General features: G+C 47.7%; 1 long non-coding RNA gene across 1 annotated transcript in view; it reads right to left on the bottom strand.

Moving 5' to 3' along the window:
* LOC149338079 (uncharacterized) overlaps window positions 1–15923 on the bottom strand; it is a 1049963-nt gene extending 1034040 nt beyond the window's left edge. The window contains exon 1 of the long non-coding RNA XR_016283701.1: window positions 15151–15923. This is a non-coding gene — a long non-coding RNA (uncharacterized LOC149338079). The remainder of the gene's footprint in view (window positions 1–15150) is intronic.
* Window positions 15924–16434: the final 511 nt, after the last annotated feature.

Raw genomic sequence — 16434 nt, 5'->3', positions numbered from 1 at the left:
ACCCCAGGAGATTGAACAATACCTGACGTCGAACGTGCAGGCTCAGACCGTGCCGCGACGCCAGTCTCGATCCCCATCGCCCAGGAGACTCTCTTCTCCCAGCCGCCCGTCGACCTCTGGCGAATTCAGAGGCAGGTCCCCACGGCGGGAAAACTGAAGACGGCGTCCTCTGGGGGTAGGGCCGCCGCAGCTAGAAAGAAACAAGAGCCTCCACTCGACGATCTGCAGCGACGACGAGACCAACGACCACCTGACCCGACGAGCCCACCGCCGACGAAGTGCCAGCAGTTGGCTTCTACGGAAATTCCAGTAACCGCCGATAACTGTGAAGTAACCGCACTGGTAGATACCGGCGCTGATTTCTCTGTGATAAGCAGCCGGCTAGCTACGACCCTTAGAAAGGATTTGACACCTTGGACTGGGCCCGAGATCCGCACAGCCGGCGGCCATGTTGTGACGCCGACCGGCGTTTGCACCTTACGAATTCAGATCCGCGGCGTCACTTTCCCCGGCTGCTTTGCTGTGCTTCCTGAGTGTTCTAAAGACCTGATTCTCGGTCTGGATTTCCTACAGGAATATGGGGCTGCCATCGACTTTAAGGAGCTGCTCGTCTCGTTTGCCGCACACCGTACTGTTGGCGACGAACCGCAGCAACGCAGGACTAAGTTGCGGGTCTGCGATGATAACGTGGTGATTCCGTCGAGAACCACCATGCTAGTAACTGTGGAGTGCGATGACAGCGCCGGCACTCATGGCATCGCTGAAGCCAACATGTCACTGCTCCTGGGTCGGCAAGTGTGTGTAGCTCGCGGGCTTATAGAACTGAACAATAAGCGAGCCGAACTACTGATAACAAATTTCGGTTGTGAACCCCAACTTTTAGCGGCCAACACAACGATTGCTTATTTTGAAGAACTCGGGGAATGCGCCGGAGAGTACGCGTTGACAGGGACTACGAAGTCCGGGGAATCAACGAATGCTCCGGTTAAACTCGACGTGAACCCGAATCTCCTGCCTAGTCAAAAACGCAACCTGCAGACTGTCATTGACTCGTTCCAGGACTGTTTTGCGTCAACCTCCAGAGTTAGGCAAACGCCGATAACAAAACATCGAATTATTGTTGATGAAAGCCAGAGACCATTACGCCAGTCGCCGTACCGGATATCTTCAAAGGAACGGGATGCAATTCGAAGGCAAGTTCAAGAAATGCTCCGCGACGACGTGATCCAGCCATCGAACAGCCCGTGGGCGTCGCCTGTGGTCCTGGTTGCAAAGAAAGATGGGACCCTCCGGTTTTGTGTTGATTACCGACGTCTGAACAAAGTCACTAAGAAAGACGTTTATCCTTTGCCGCGCATTGATGACTCCCTAGACCGTCTGCGCCACGCCAGATACTTTTCATCACTCGATTTACGCAGCGGCTACTGGCAGATAGAGGTGGACGAACGTGACCGGGAGAAGACCGCATTTATTACCCCGGACGGTTTGTACGAATTCAGGGTGCTCCCCTTCGGCCTATGCTCAGCTCCGGCAACTTTCCAACGGATGATGGGCACTGTGCTTTCTGATCTCAAATGGCAGCCGTGTCTTGTGTACCTGGATGATGTTGTCATCTTCTCCGACACTTTCGAAGAACACCTCAGCCGCTTACGCGCTGTTTTCGAAGCTATCCGTTCAGCTGGTCTCTCCCTTAAGCCCGAGAAATGTCACTTCGCTTTCCAGGAGCTGATTTTTTTGGGCCATATTGTGAGCGCCAAGGGCGTTAGTCCAGACCCCGACAAGACTGCCGCCGTCGCTTCTTTTCCCATTCCTGCTAACAAGCGAAGTGTGCGCCGTTTTCTGGGTCTCTGCGCCTACTATCGGCGCTTTGTGAAGAACTTCTCCCGAATAGCTGAGCCCCTTACTCGCCTCACCAAAGATAACGAACCGTTCGTCTGGGGTCGGGAGCAACAACATGCCTTTGAAGAGCTACGCACGCGTCTTCAGAATACACCCATACTTGGGCACTTCGATGAGGCCGCTGACACAGAACTGCACACAGACGCGAGTAACGTTGGCCTTGGTGCGGTACTTGTACAGTGGCAGGATGGTGTCGAACGCGCAATCGCTTACGCAAGCCGCACGTTATCACGGTCTGAGGTGAACTATTCCACCACCGAAAAAGAATGTCTAGCTATTGTGTGGGCAGTAACGAAATTTCGACCCTATTTGTATGGCCACCCTTTTCGAGTGGTGAGCGACCACCACTCGCTGTGTTGGTTGGCAAATCTCAAGGATCCCTCAGGGCGACTCGCACGCTGGAGCCTCCGACTGCAAGAATTTGATGTCACCATCGTGTATAAATCAGGGCAAAAGCACGGTGATGCAGACTGTTTGTCCCGTGCCCCACTTCCTGCCAGTCCCGTGGACCTCGATGACGATTCCCTTTTCCTTGGGGTCATTTCCGCGTCCACCCTGGCTCACCGCCAACGAGACGACATTGAATTACGGTCCCTGATTGACTATCTCGAAGGAAGCGCTCAGACTCCGCCCCGCATCTTTTCACGCGGCCTGTCATCATTCTGCTTACGGGAGGGTATCCTGTACAAAAAGAACTATAGGTCGACGGAGCCTGCCTATCTGCTCGTTATCCCTAATGCCTTTCGCGATGAAGTCTTGCAGGCGTCCCACGATGATCCTTCCTCTGGTCACCTTGGTTTCTCTCGAACGTTGGCCCGCATACGGCAAAAATATTAGTGGCCCAAGCTCGCGGAGGTTGTGAAACGCTACGTCCGAACTTGCCGCGAGTGTCAACGTCGCAAGACGTCGTCGACTAAGCCGGCCGGACTTTTGCAGCCTATTGATCCACCACAAGTTCCTTTCTACCAAGTCGGCATGGATTTACTCGGCCCCTTTCCGGAGTCTTCGCTGGGTAACCGGTACATTGTGGTCGCCACCGACTACCTCAGTCGATACTGTGAGACGAAAGCTCTTCCACGCGGTACAGCTGCGGAAATTGCCACCTTCTTCATGCACAACATCGTGCTTCGTCATGGCGCACCCACGGTCGTTATAACTGACAGAGGAACGGCCTTTACCTCGGCGCTGACACAGGAAGTTATGCGACTCAGCGGCACGAGTCACCGACGAACAACAGCTTATCACCCCCAAACTAATGGACTCACTGAGCGCCTAAATAAGACGATCGCCGACATGATTTCCATGTATATCGACGACGACCACCGCAACTGGGATGCAGTACTCCCTTACGTTACGTTCGCATATAACACCGCGCTGCAAGAGACTACTCACTTCACACCATTTCGCTTAATCCATGGTCGCGAGGCCGTGACAATGCTCGACGCCATGCTGCTTCCTGGTAGTGAAAACTCCACTGTCGTGGGGGCCGACCGCTTTGTTCACGAAGCCGAGGCCGCCCGCCAACTTGCTCGGCAGCATATCCGGCATCAACAAGAAAAAGACGCTCGCCGTTACAACCATCGCCACAGGGATGTCACTTACCAGCCCGGAGAACATGTTTGGGTGTGGAGCCCAGTCTGTCAACGAGGGCGCTCTGAAAAGCTTATTCGGCGGTACTTTGGCCCCTATGAAGTGTTACGCCAACTCGGCGAGGTAAACTATGAAGTTCTCCCTCAAGGAACTGTTCGTTCCTCTAGGCGACCAACGTCCGAAGTTGTGCATGTCGCCCGAATGAAGCCTTACCACGCCCGCTAGCAGCTCACTCGTCTCTACCTTCTCTCTCTCCACTCGGCTCTTCACCGTGCGCACCCGTCGAGATGGTGATCGGCCAGAACCGCCTCATGGAATTCGGCAACGTCAACATCCATTCCACACTTGCCGTGCTGTTCAACCACAACACGCTGCAGCTTGAATATTTCGTCGGACGGAGTACCCACGCTTCACTGTCGCGAACGCTGAACGACCGCGTACTGCTCCCACTGGAAGTAGCCTATGTCCAGACGACTAAGAGCGCAAAGATCATGGCATTCTCCATCCTGACCGTCCATATGCTCCAGCTATCCGCATCTATGATGATTGTCTCAATGCCTCCCTCTCCTCGCGTACGAGATAACGACGGCCGAGAAAGTGGATTCCGCGCCCGTCGCCGATACCTACTATATACACCAGGACTACTGCGCCTCTGCAAGAGCACTCTATGATCAGCGGATGTTCGTGCCCCAAAAGCCTGTGCCCGGGGAAGCGGCTGCCGGACCACACGGAATCCAGCGCCGCGGGCGGCGCTTTCCAGAGGGGGGGAGCAATGCCACATTTTTGGACATTCTAGTGGCGCCGTCTCCTGGTCTACCTGTCTCAACCGCCAAACTGGCTAGCCTTAGCCATGGTGGCGGGCGGGGCTTCTTCGTCGTCTCTTCTTCGGGTTCCGCTCGGGAGTTCGCTGCTACCTGGCGCTGTTCAGTAAAACGTGACCTGGCTGTCCCGACTGTATAGCCGTGGCAATATGAAACAGAGCTGCACAATAGAATACAAAATAGGCCACATTTGAACACAACTAGATACATGATAAATGCAAAAGTGAGATTCAGAATTACCACTCTCATTGTAAAAACACAGAAACGAATGTTCGCCATTAAAGGGGCCATGAAGCCTACTTTCGTGCATACCCTTGTTGTAGCATTTAGTTCCCAACACATTAAATTACAATACCCAAAACTTTCAGTTGATTCCGAGCGGCAGATATCTTTAAAACGATTTTCGTTTTCTTTGCAAACTGACTGCTTGTCTGGCAACCTCTGATTGCTGACGACACATGGCCCTACCCACTCCGCGTCTGCTGTGTGTTGTTGGATGCATTGAGATGCTTGCATGAAAACCAAAGACAGAGATTACTCGAAACAACGGGCAATGCTATTTATACATTCTGTGCAGATATGTCAATTGCACTATCTTTGTCGCTGCAAGATCGGAGAACGCGCACAATGACTTGGCACCAGTCGTTGAGAACGCTAATTTCACAACCAAATAGATAAATCAGGTTACTGGCAGAACGGATCTTAGCGAGAGCCACACAAACAGTGTGGAGATCTCTGAAAGTGCTGTGATAGAGCCTGCATGAAGAAACGTATGGGCATAACACACCTTGCAAAAACTAAACGTCATTTTTGCCCGACTTTGCAGTTTTGGCTGCAATAAGGACATTGCAGTTGTTACAAACCTCGGATACAATGAACAGGATCTGCATGACTATCACGCTTTCTGTAAGTGAGCGCGACTGTATTTGGCTGAAGCAAAGTTTGATTGCCTTGGTGTTACTCAAAGCAAAGAAAAAAAAGCACTAGCACCTTTCAGAGAAGAGACTTTTTCCGGTGTAAGTGCCGGTTTCGCCTCTGTTCTGCCAAGATACCGGCACTTATTTGAAAGCACGCCAGTCACGCTGCGGCTCTTCAGCTCATCAGGTGTCCAATACACCAGCACGGCGGCAGAACATTGAGTCTGTTGGTGCTCTCAGGAGCATCTGCCAGGCACCAGGCTCCATCCAGAGCCCACTGCCTGCATAGACCTGCAGCAAACGTGGAGAATTTCGCATTTGTACACATTAACAGCAATGAATCAAGGGATTTTAAATATTTCATAACTTAAAACAAACAGCTGAAAAACATAAAAATTATGTAGGCATGAATGCACTCTTTTACAGCGAGCAGTGTCCAAAATCAGTAGATTTTTTATTTCTAGCCTTATAATTCGAAAAAAAAAGAAATTGCTTGCATGCAACATGCAATATATAGCACAATCTTCTGACTGTTCTAGCTTCTCTTCATTCCGAGTCAAATACCGCCAAAAGTTGAAATAATGTTCTCTGCCCCAATTCAAACAAACTTCAGAAATGAGAATAAATTTCACATACCAACAACTAGGCATACCTGACAGAACAAGGCAGCCTCCTCATGATCAAAAATTATTTGTGTACTAAGAATTTCCTCAAGACAAGAATAACTGCAGACCCATTATGGCATCGTCAGGTAATGAAGTACAAAAATGACAAATTAGAAATGCTGACCTGTGCCTTACATGATATTGTCTGAAACCACACATCTATGCTTTGCACACTACCCTTTTCGGCACACTTACTGGGACTAGTATAAGTTTCTACTGTAAGCTAGCATCATCCTCTAAACTGTACCCATTTCACTATGTGCCAGCCCCAATTTAATTAAGAATCATTCACTCACTCTACTATGGTATTTGATACACTATATGACTTAAGAACACGCACAATCACCTTTCCATCATCCCTAGCAGAACCTATCACAGTGTTCTGCCCACCAGGCAGCTGGAGCTGGCAGTCCGCGGCGCTCTCCATCTCCTCGGCTGAGCATACTTTTTTGACAAGAAAATGAAGTACACAAATATCAATGCACCTCAGCAGCACATATAAGCAAAAAGCAAACTGAGTTCAGTTTGACATTGTGGGCTATCAAGTAAATGAAAAAAATTAAGTATTTTGCTCTCAAGGTAACAGTGAAAGCTTTGCGCAGTAGAACCTCGCTGCTGAGTTGATGGGTGCTGCATTTTCCTGGCTGCTACACATTGTAGTGGTCTAGATCTGGCATGATGATAATAGGGTTCCATGCATTATAAACCCTGCTGTTCGTTGCAATGTAACTTCGGCCACATTCCTACGCAGTAATACTTGTGAAATAACACCCCATGCCAGCAAAAATGAGAAACGGTGGCGGTCATATGTTTACTTCTAAAGAGGCTTTACTTGGCCTGGCATGTCTAGCACCACTGTGTTAGGCAGACGGCATTCAGACAGGCTGTGCCATCATCATCAACAGTGGTTGCACTTTTTTGAAGCAGTTGCTTCACTGCTACAGGTGCACGGCTGAGATCGCCATGTACGCAACATGACCTTCAAGTCTGCCACAAATAAAATAAACAAACAAATAAACCTCACAATCAGTGGGATTCAAACTCAGGTCCATTGGGCGAGAGCCAGGTGCGCTAACCACTAAGCTTCAGACCCACGGTGTGACAATTCAATAAAACTGGAGATATACAGGGTGTCCCAGCTAAAAGTAACCAAGCTTGTTAAAAAGAGGATGATCCCTAGCCGAGTGAGACCAACTGAGGGTTGTTGATAGTCGCGTGTCCTAGTCTGCAGTATTTTTTTATTATGCAAACGTGATTAATTAGCAAAGACTAATTAGCTAACTTTTTAAATATTGCTTTCAGGAAGAAATTGTCAATGCAGGAGTTGTAGATCCCATAGAAAAATAATCGTTTGCCTTGTTTGCAGCTAAGTACCACTGATACAACTTCTTTTATCTCACTTAAAAAAAAGCCCGCGAAATACAAAAAGAACCACGTGATAGGGAAGCAGTTACAGCGCTCCCAAACGAGCGAACAAGCAACGACATCCGCTTATGTTTGCAACGCTGTCCCGTACAGCTTTTGGCGTCTTGAGGAGGTGGCGAGATATGCTCCAGGAACTGCTTATGCGTCATGGAAAGTGAGCGGGTGCTGCTTTTCAAGGAAGTGAAGCGCGGCTCGCATGGAGCGCTTTTTCACGCGTAACCTCGCCTCGAGTGATAGGAATGTGGCCGTGCCGCTAACTTGCACCGTCACGCGCTGAAGAAACGGTCGCCCTAGCGCCGATGCGAGAGTTAATTACGTGTATCTCGCAACCATCACAAAACGCCGAACCCCGTTCGGGACAACGTTGCAAAGATAAGCGAATGTCTTTGCTTGGCTGGTCGTATGGAAGCGCTGAAACTGCTTCCCTATCACGTGGCTCTTTTTGTATTTCGCGGGCTTTCTTTTAAGTCAAATAAAAGAAGCTGTATCAGTGGTACTTGGCTGCAAACACGGCAAACGGTTATTTTTGTAAGGGATCTACAACTCCTGCATTGACACTTTCTTCCTGTAGGCAATAATTAAAAAGTTAGCTAATTAGTCTCTGCTAATTAATCATGTTTGCATAATAAAAAAAAATACTACAGACTAGGACACGCGACTGGCAACAACCCTCAGTTGGTCTCACTCGGCTAGGGATCATCCTCTTTTTTACAAGCTTCGTTACTTTTAGCTGGGACACCCTGTATATGTGCTTCTTGTATACTAACTGCTAGGTTACACTGCCGCTCATGCAATATCATGGTAATTTGTGATTCGAGCGATTCATGATTGTTCAGTGACAGGCGATTTCGAGATGAGTTTGAAGAGGAATAACAAGAGGAAGACGAAGAATACAAAGAGGAAGATTAGCGCTCCACACGTAGAAAATCTAACACCACGGGTATAGGAAAAAATCAGCTGTGGTTTAGCTTCGGTTAAACCTGGTGAGAAGCAGTAGTTTCACGTAGCTACGTGCGGCAAAGTCCAAAGAAACAACAATCTTTCAACAAGCCGAGAAACTAGAAACAAACAAAGCTTTGCAAAGCGCAGCCACATGAAGCTACCGCTTCTCGCCATGTTTAATCAGAGCTAAACCACAGCTAATTTTTTCTTCACCTATCCTTGTTTCTTTGTAATTGTGCTGCTAGTGTTAGTGTGGCTGGCGCGATTGATTTTGTCCTTCCGCACCTCATCACATCTTTTGTGACTTCTGGATGCACACAGCAGTGGCAACAAAGAGGACGAGGGCTAGCCTCCGCTGGAACCAACCATTATGTTGGCTGTAGCGGCATTAGACATTCTCAGAAAGTATGTTTGCAACGATCGCAACAGCCACATAGCCCCGTAAATTCTGGAGAAATGAGTAGTCCTCACCGGACGTAAGAAAATGCAGCAGACAATGCTGCATGATTTTTTCAAGTGCCAGCACTGCAATAAATGTGTTTAGTTCTTCATTCCTGTCATTTTTAAATTTGTCCTATTTCCTGCCTCTAATGTTTCCTCGCTCTTGCATTTTTTTTTGTAGCAAGAGCTATTGGTCGCAAAGTAGCATTTTCACTGCGGCGGTGGTCACGCCGTGGTCACACCGCTTCTTGCGCCGCTGCCTAGCAACCATTGCCAGATGGAGCCACACCATCTGGTGCAACGTCAGAGGAGGAGGAGAGCCAGAGATAGCAGCAGGCACAGTAAGAGACCTCCCAAGTCTACGTACGCATTCACTGGACACCCAGACATCACGCACAAGGGACCGGGAACAGGACTGCCCACGAGGCTGCTGGCGCGCAGCTAGAGGAAGACCGTCGGCATTGCCTTAACGTGAGCCGACCAACTCGGACCACCCTTTTTGTTCTCCCATCCCGCTCATAATACCTGACTCTATCATCACACGCCTTTAACAAGAGCAGAGGGGTTTGTCGTGGGACTTTGTCCCAGACATTACTCCATCCATTCCTTCTGGACTCTCTCGCCCGGCCCAAGTTCTCGCTCACAAGGTGCGAGCCGGTGCAGCGTACACCCCGGACATGCCGAGTCGATGGCACCGAACCAGGATCGGCTGCCCCGATTGCCCTGCTGACTCTGTTGATTTGCACCACCTGATCTGGACCTGTCCTGGCACTGCGAGCCTCTGCGCCTGCTACACCTCTGCCTACCACATCCAGACATACGATGACTGGACGGCCCCCAGTACCTACGCCAAGCGCAAGCTCAGTGCCCTGCTAGACTTCATGTCAGAGACCGACACCCTCACCTTCACCTAACCAACCCACTTCCCCCTTGGGCCTCAGGTCATCCTTGTGATTAAATATTTATGAATGAATGAGCAGCGGCCTGTATAAGAGGGCGGTTGGTTGAAGCTGTTGTGGCCAGAGATGGAGAGCGAGTCGGAGAGGCTGAAACAAACCAAGCTTAGCTGTTGGAACGAAACAAGGCAAAGGCGACGAGACCGAGGAAGAACGCGCAAAACGTCTCAATAAGCGACGCCGTGAAGATGCAGCTCGACGAGTTCGCCTAGCCTCTGAAGGTCCATTACCTCTCGCTACGTATGTCTGGCATAGCTGAGCTAAGCCACAGCCATTTTTTTTAGTCCCGTGAGGAGTACATCAGCAGGGTTATGCTGTATTAAAACTTGTAGAAACATTAATACTATGAGAAACACATCTCAGTGAAGAGTTGATCGGCTGCTACACTAACAGTAGTAAAGCTTTTTGACGGGCTAGTTGGTACATATCCATATTTGAAAGGGTGTGCGCTAAAAAAGACGTACACAGGAAAAAGATAGAGATGACAGGAAAGAAGCGCAACTTCGAACTTTAATGACGACAAAAGAAGCCAGGCGCACATATATATCCGCTGATAAACAGATATGAGCTGCGTGATGGAGCGTGACCCCATCAACCAAACATAAGACAGCGCAAAAAATGCATATCTAAGTGACATTAAAAGAAACCCAAGAAAGTGAACATATCAAACACCTGCCGAGGTAAGGTAAAAAAGTGGGATTCGTATCGGCTGACAACAATGCATAACAACATGGGAAAACAGAGCTGTATGAAAGATGACACTGAAAGAGAGGATAACACCATAAAAAAGGCTAACAACATGACGAGATTTTTAACAAAGAACAAGTGAGAGATGGAGATAAAAACCGTCTAAAAGGGTGGTAAATAAAGGCACATTGGAACATCTAAAAGGACACTAAAACATAGAGAGGCGAACGGGTTAATAGTCTAGATGTACCCATCCAGAAAGGCAAGTTCATTTCTGGACAGGTTAATGGAAGGCGTGCTAACGCACTTGTCTTTCCTGAGGTGAATAAAAAAGGCCTCGATTACTTCTCTTTCTGTCTTGTCCTGAGCCTTAGCTAGAAACTTGGTTTCATTAAACTTGGGGTAGCAGTTCTGGCAACTGCTGCAGTGTAACGGAAGGTTACCTCCAGACCTGTTCTTCATGGTGGCGTTGTGCCTGGGGGCGCGCTCATTGAAACATTTCCCGGTTTGACCCACATACACTTTGCCGCACGTCAAGGGAATCTCGTACACAACACGGTTTGATGCTTGATATTACAGGCCTTCTTAACACGCTTCCTGGTCACCATCGGACATAATTTCGCCAGTTTGCAAGGAGCCGAAAAAACCAGCCTAACCCCGTGACGAGACGCAACTTTAAATTGTGTGAAAGACCATGCAGGTAAGGTATAACCTGCACAGGTTTCCGTTCTGTTTGATGTTTATCATGCTCCGAGGCGGTCAAAGGAGCTGAGACCGGATGCCTCGAAATATTCTTTTCAGGTAAAACGCATAAGCCTGCTTGTCCACTACGTGCCATTGTGTCTGAAAGGGATACGTGGCAAAAAGTTGTGGGTGACTTCCTTCGGTGCCAACTGGACAGAATAGCTGGCGCTGACCCTTACCGCGTTCGAAGCTCAAAGGAAGTGGTGCAGGTACTGGAGGGAGGCAAGGTATCGGCCACAACTGGTTTTTCAATTGACGTTGAGGACTTATTTTACTCTGTGCCTCACGACGGGTTGTTGGATGCTGTTCGTGAACATTTGGAAGAATTTGGCGAAGTCAGGTTTCAAAATTCTGCCGGTGTCACAACTGAAAAATTTCTGGACCTACTATTGTTTTATTTGGATTCCACTGTTATTTGCTTCCAGGATGAGTTTTACTTGCAAAAAGCCGGAATTTGTTTAGGTTCCTCAGTCGCACCGGTCTTATGCGAAATTTTTCTGGCGTCATTTGACCGGCGCCTTGAAGCTAGCTTGAAGGACACAGGGATAACTCGTATTTTCAGATACGTCGACGATTATCTTGTCCTTCTTAACGCACCTTCATACTGTGCTGCTGATACACTTGTAGTCCAAATTCTCACTACCTTCTGTTCTTCATCGAGGGGTCTAAAATTCACGCATGAACGAGCAGATCATGGTCGACTCCAGTTTCTTCACTTACAGCTTATTTTTACAAATGATCATGTGTGTTGGTCTTATCAGCCGCGCTCAAAGAAGTCACTTTTGCCCCATAATAGTGCCCACTCCAAGCTGGTAAAGCTTGGCATAGTATCTCTTTGCATGAAATCTGCATTAGAAAAATCCTGCGGCCACAAGATAGGGGAAAGTTTCCAGTGCCAGATCGACCGAATTTCTACTGCAGGTTACCCTGCAAATCTGGTCACCATCATGTCTGAAAACCTTTTGCAAAAAATTAAAAACTCGGAGCATGCTAAACATCAAACAGAATGGAAACCTGTGCAGGTTATACCTTACCTGCATGGTCTTTCACACAATTTAAAGAAAGTTGCGTCCCGTCACGGGGTTAGGCTGGTTTTTGGGCTCCTTGCAAACTGGCGAAATTATGTCCGTTGGTGACCAGGAAGCGTGTTAAGAAGGCCTGTAATATCAAGCATCAAGCCGTGTACACAAAATGCACTGCCAATGTTGTATACGAGATTCCCTTGACGTGCGGCAAAGTGCATGTGGGTCAAACCGGGAAATGTTTCAATGAGCGCGCCCGCAGGCACAACGTCACCATGAAGAACAGGTCTGGAGGGAACCTTCCGTTACACTGCAGCAGTTGCCAGAACTCTACCCCAAGTTTAATGAAACCAAGTTTCTAGCTAAGGCTCAGGACAAGACAGAAAGAGAAGTAATCGAGGCCTTTTTCATTCACCCCAGGAAAGACAAGTGCGTTAGCACGCCTTCCATTAACCTGTCCAGAAATGAACTTGCCTTTCTGGATGGGTACATCTAGACTATTAACCCGATCGCCTCTCTATGTTTTAGTGTCCTTTTAGATGTTCCAATGTGCCTTTATTTACCACCCTTTACACGGTTTTTATCTCCATCTTTCACTTGTTCTTTGTTAAAAATTTCGTGATGTTGTTAGCCTTTTTTATGGTGTTGTCCTCTTTTTCAGTGTCATCTTTCATACAGCTCTGTTTTCCCATGTTGTTATGCATTGTTGTCAGCCGATACGAATCCCACTTTTTTACCTTACCTCGGCAGGTGTTTGATATGTTCACTTTCTTGGGTTTCTTTTAATGTCACTTAGATATGCATTTTTTGCTCTGTCTTATGTTTGGTTGATGGGGTCACGCTCCATCACGCAGCTCATATCTGTTTATCAGCGGATATATATGTGCGCCTGGCTTCTTTTGTCGTCATTAAAGTTGGAAGTTGCGCTTCTTTCCTGTCGTGTCTATCTTTTTCCTCTGTACGTCTTTTTTAGCGCACACCCTTTCAAACTACACTAACACTGATGGCTAAAAAGATAACTGGTGAAATAATGAGGGCTAAGTGACAAGTGACAACCGTGGCCGCAGTGGCTCAGTGGTTATTACGCTTGGCTGCTGACCCAAATGACGAGAGTTCGATCCAGCTGCGGCAATGGAATTTCGATGGAGGCGAAATGCTAGAGGCCCGTGTACTGTGCGATGTCAGTGCACGTTAAAGAACCTCAGCTGGTCGAAATTTCCGGAGCCCTCCACTACCACGTCCCTCATAGCCCGAGTCGCTTTGGGACGTTGAACCCCCATAAACGAGCCTTAAAGACACAGCAGAACACTGCGGAGCGAGAGCAGTTCAGAAAAATCGCATATCCTGCCAAAAATGAAAGGGGCAGTACAGCAAGCCTCATAGGCAATGCAAAAAGAAAAAAAAAGTCGTCAGGTTCAATTAACTGCGCATCTGCTGAAGGACAGCAGGAACACTGTGCCAGAAAACTTTTCAGCCTGTACACGGTACAACGCCTAACAACTTTGAATGTACCAGACGACCAGAATAATGCTAATATATTTTGTTAATTCACAAGAAAGGGGATGTCAATCAATTAAAAAGCTTTTAATTATTAGATAACTATGGGAAAGAAACATGAAGCTTAATGAAAAGGCTTGAAATGCAACTGAAGGCAGGACGGCAAGCTATCGAAAGGTATAGATGTAATCACACAGTAGAGTAGGAGAGCGACACAAAGTAGAGATAAAAAGTACAGAAAGAAATGGGGCCTGGGAAGGGTATGTAACCAATTTCAAGAAAGGTCAATGTAGCACATACAGTCAAAGTTAGGGGCACAGCAGAGATGGTGGAAGGATGAGAGTAGAAGTTTCAGGGGATAAGGCGCCCTCAAGTGGCACAGGACAGGGTTAACAAGCGCTCATTGGACAAATCCTTTGTTTGCAGTGAACATTTTCTCAGGCCGATTTGATTATGAAAAATAAAAAATGGCATGCATCACAAGAAGGTTCGCTCACCAAACTCGTCTGGCCCACTACCACTCGCCCCATCGATGGATGCCATTGCTGGGGCCAGTTCTGTGAATTAGGTATAGTTAGAGTTCATGTCCTTACACCAAAATGCACATCAAAGGTACCGTAAAAACCCGCGTATAATACGAGGTTTTTTTTCCCATAATTAGCGTTCTAAATTTCCGCCTCGTACTATTTGCGGATCCGAACAAAAATTTTCGAAGTTGCTCGATGTTTTGGTTTCGTTTTTGCGGCGTGGCTATGGCTTCGCTTCGCTATTGGCGCGTGGCTACGGCTTGGCTTCGTTACTCTCGACAAACGACGTCACGACGTCGTTTCTTTGTTGATCCGTTGGGTGCGCCGGTGGGTCGCGGTGTGCTGTGCGCCTGTTGACAACACACGTGCTAGCATGTAAGGCACGCTTCGTGAAGTGGATATTGTTTTAGAGAGCACGATGTCACGGTCTCGAAAACAGTACTCGGCTACTTTCAAGCGATTTTGGCTGCGGAGAACATCGGCAACGGTGCGGCCGGGAGGCAGTTTCGTGTCGTCGAAGGAAGAATTCGTGGATGGCCACAACAGAAAGAAGCCCTTTTCGCGTGCAGCGGAATGCGACAAAGCTTTCGCGGCCGTTTGATGGTTGTGTAAACAAACCGTTCAAGGACGCAGTCAGGCGGTGCTACGCAGAGTGGATGCGCTCAGGTGAGCCTGCAGTGACGCCAACCGGGCGGCTGAAGCGGGCTTAAGAAGTGCGGCATCTCGAACGCCCTCGATGGCACGGAAGATGAGTATATTTGGGATGATTTGTCGGACAAAGAAATGCTCGAAGAAAGCGCTACTGAAGAACAAAGTAATTGAAGTGAAGTGCGGGATGCGATTTGAATAAATGTCTTCTATGAGCTTGTGTTACTCGTATTATACGCGGGTGAAACTTTTTTCCCATTTCGCGTCTCTAAATCTTAGCCCCGTATTATATTCGGGTTCGTATTATACGCGGGTTTTTACGGTATATTCACACAACGGATGAGGTCGCAAAAAGATCTCTAGCATGACCTCAAGTAAAGGCAGTGTCCGCATGCTGAAAGCATTCACACATGAGATGAAATCAGCAGATCTTGTCCTAATAGAAAAAAAACGCCCTCCTCTTTCCATCTGCAAACACCAATTGGTTGGCGTCAATTCGTGACGTCAAGCCACATAATGCACAGTTCACCCTCAAGATTTGCAATTCAGTCCACCGTGTGAATTCACCTTAAGATGACTTCCAAGAGCACTTACTTTAAGCTCTAAGATATACATGCATGGTGACACCTACAACATGCAATTTGATGAAGTAGCTTAGCTAAGAAAAAAGGGATGAGCAGCACACATGTGAGCTACTCAGGAACAAGAACCAGAGCTAATGTTTTAAACAGTTACTAGGCAGATTACCATAGCATGAAAATGCACACACACGTCTCAACTGGCATGTTAGAAATACAAAACACTTCAGTAAACTATCTACACAACAATAGCACACCTTGCAAACATACACCACCTGGACTTTGTGTTTCCCAAATATAAGACATTCATTTTGTGCACACAAAATTGCAACAAATAAACAAAGTAGCAGTGCCACCTAATTGGCCATTTAGAAACAAGGAGCAGAGGTATTATGAACAGCAGAGTTAGTTGTTTGCCTGGTTAGCATCACTGATTTAAGTTCATAGTTTTCCAGCCCTACGGAACACACACACATACATGAGCCGCCACGGCAGTTCAGTGGTTATGGTGCTCGGCTGCTGGCCTGTTAAGACACGGGTTCTATCCTGGCCGCGGTGGTTGCATTTCGATGGAGGCAAAATGCTACAGGCCAGTAAATGCAAACTGCATGTAGGAGATCTAAAGAATGAGGACAGGTTCCAAACTTGTCAAGCACTGCAGTGATTGTACAGAGATTTTCAAGTGTGAAGATCCTTAGCAGAAGCAAGCCACTTGTGAAGGGACAGAGACGCATCATATTAAAAAAGCTGGTTCACAATGTGCGAGCAATACTTCAGTTGTATCATATAACACAGAAATGATGTTTCTTTCATAGTTTTTATGATGAAGGTGTGATAAGTTTGTTTTTTTCCTGCTCCGCTGGTCTGAAGGCATTTAAGCAGTGTCTGCGCCGTTAAATAACCAGTCGTCAGTGAGTGCTGTGTTTTATCCTTCTTCCCAACTTCAGTAAAACGGCAAGTTACATACTTGAAGAAAACACAGGTGCTGACTAGCAACTGAAGGTTTATTGAAAAGGAACACATAAAATATACTCTCTTCACAACCAAGAGCGTGCATGAGCTGCGCGAACAACAC

Source organism: Amblyomma mixtum, chromosome 6 (genome assembly GCF_055824585.1).
Source record: "Amblyomma mixtum isolate Tamu chromosome 6, ASM5582458v1, whole genome shotgun sequence".
Lineage (NCBI taxonomy): Eukaryota > Metazoa > Arthropoda > Arachnida > Ixodida > Ixodidae > Amblyomma > Amblyomma mixtum.
This window is presented reverse-complemented; position numbering and strand designations above follow the sequence as displayed.